Source organism: Pinus tabuliformis, chromosome Q (genome assembly GCF_031772625.1).
Source record: "Pinus tabuliformis cultivar Carrire ecotype Pingquan chromosome Q, CPIR1, whole genome shotgun sequence".
In the NCBI taxonomy this organism is placed as follows: domain Eukaryota; kingdom Viridiplantae; phylum Streptophyta; class Pinopsida; order Pinales; family Pinaceae; genus Pinus; species Pinus tabuliformis.
In genome coordinates this window covers 805,802,988-805,805,149 of record NC_142296.1, presented here as the reverse complement: position 1 = coordinate 805,805,149, position 2,162 = coordinate 805,802,988, and the positions used below count along the sequence as shown (strand labels likewise).

General features: G+C 49.2%; 1 pseudogene; it reads right to left on the bottom strand.

Annotated features, from left to right (window-relative positions):
• Positions 1 to 352: 352 nt before the first annotated feature.
• LOC149221980 (18S ribosomal RNA) lies at positions 353 to 1,895 on the bottom strand (annotated as a pseudogene).
• Positions 1,896 to 2,162: the final 267 nt, after the last annotated feature.

Below are 2,162 nucleotides of genomic sequence, written 5' to 3'. Positions count from 1 at the left end.
GACCGAGCACCACCACTACGAATGAGTCCAAATTTATCCATCGTATTTATTGAGCACCTCAACTCTACAGCAACCATGCCCAGCCGAACAGATCGTTGGAAGGGCTCCCAAGAAACAAGCTTCCGGACCCCCTGCAAAAACACATTGGGGGGAAGAAAAACAAAGGATGGGTGGGACAAGAACAAGCATGGCTTGCAAGCACACACGAAAAAACAAGCATAGTTACCTCGAGACAAGCAACCAACAATGTTCCCGCCAAACACCAAACCCGCTCCCCTAGAGACGCACCACAAAGTCCCACATTGCAATCGAAACCCAACCAACCCGAACCAAAAAAGAAAACCCCTGCTACCAATGATCCTACCGCAGGTTCACCTACGGTAACCTTGTTACAACTTGTCCTTCCTCTAAATGATAAGGTTTAATGAACTTCTCATGACCTCGATGGCGACGAACCACCATCGTCGACGCAATCCGAACACTTCACCGGATCATTTAATCGGTAGGAGCGAAGGGCGGTGTGTACAAAGGGCAGGGACGTAGTCAACACGAGTTGATGACACGCGCTTACTAGGAATTCATCGTTGAAGACCAATAATTGCAATGGTCTATCCCCATTACGATGCAATTTGAGAAGATTTCCTGATCCTCTCGAACCAGGAATAAAAACTCGTTGGCTGCATCAGTGTAGCGCGCATGCGGCCCAGAACATCTAAGGGCATCACAGACCTATTATTTCCTCAAACATCCATGGCCTAAATAGCCATAGTCCCTCTAAGAAGCTGGTCGCGAAGGGGAACCTCCGTGTAGTTAGTTAGCAGGCTGAGGTCTCGTTCATTATCGGAATTAACCAGACAAATCGCTCCACCAACTAAGAACGGCCATGCACCACCACCCATAGAATCAAGAAAGAGCTCTCAATCTGTCAATCCCTACTATGTCTAGACCTGGTAAGTTTCCCCGTGTTGAGTCAAATTAAGCCGCAGCCTCCACTCCTGTGGTGCCCTTCTGTCAATTCCTTTAAGTTTCAGCCTTGCGACCATACTCCCCCCAGAACCCAAACACTCTGATTTCTCAGAAGGTGCTGGCGGAGTCCTTAGAGCAACATCCGCCGATCCCTGGTCGGCATCGTTTATGGTTGAGACTAGGACGGTATCTGATCCTCTTCGAGCCCCCGACTTTCGTTCTTGATTAATGAAAACATCCTCAGAAAATGCTTTCGCAGTGGTCCGTCTTTCATAAATCCAAGAATTTCACCTCTGACTTGAAATACGAATGGCCCCGACAGTCCCTATTAATCATTACTCCGGTCCCGAAGGCCAACACAATAGGACCAGACTCCTATCACGTTATTCCATGCTAATGTATTCAGAGCATAAGCTTGCTTTGAGCACTCTAATTTTTTCAAAGTAACAATGCTGGAACCGCGACCCAACCAATTAAGGCCAGGAGCACGCCGCCGAAAAAAGGGACGGAAGGGCAGGTGCACACCGAGTAGGCGGACTGACCCTTACGACCCAAGATCCAACTACGAGCTTTTTAACTGCAACAACTTAAATATACGCTATTGGAGCTGGAATTACCGCAGCTGCTGGCACCAGACTTGCCCTCCAATGGATCCTTGTTAAGGGATTTAGATTGTACTCATTCCAATTACTAGACTCGATGAGCCCAGTATTGTTATTTATTGTCACTACCTCCCCATGTCAGGATTGAGTAATTTGCGTGCCTGCTGCCTTCCTTGGATGTGGTAGCCATTTCTCAGGCTCCCTCAGGCAAACACAAAAACACAACTAATTTACCAACCCACCTTTCACACGGAAACAAAACCTGTCACTCAGATCATCTGGAATTTGCATGGGCCCCCGTACGACCGAAACGAAGCGACAAGGGAGAGTCGGGCAAACGAGCAGCACGAAAATGAACAAAGCCAACCTCGGGTCACAACTTAGCATTTTTTATATGGGCTCGTTGGCCCGTGCGCGCCCTGGGCCGAACGAATTTGCATGGGCGCCCGCACGACCGAAACGAAGCGACAAGCGAGAGCCGAGCAAACGAGATGCACGAACGAGCACAAAGCCAACCTCGGGTCACAACTTAGCATTTTTTGATACGGGCTCGTTCGCCCGGGTGCACCCTCGCCCGAACTACCCTCCCGAACG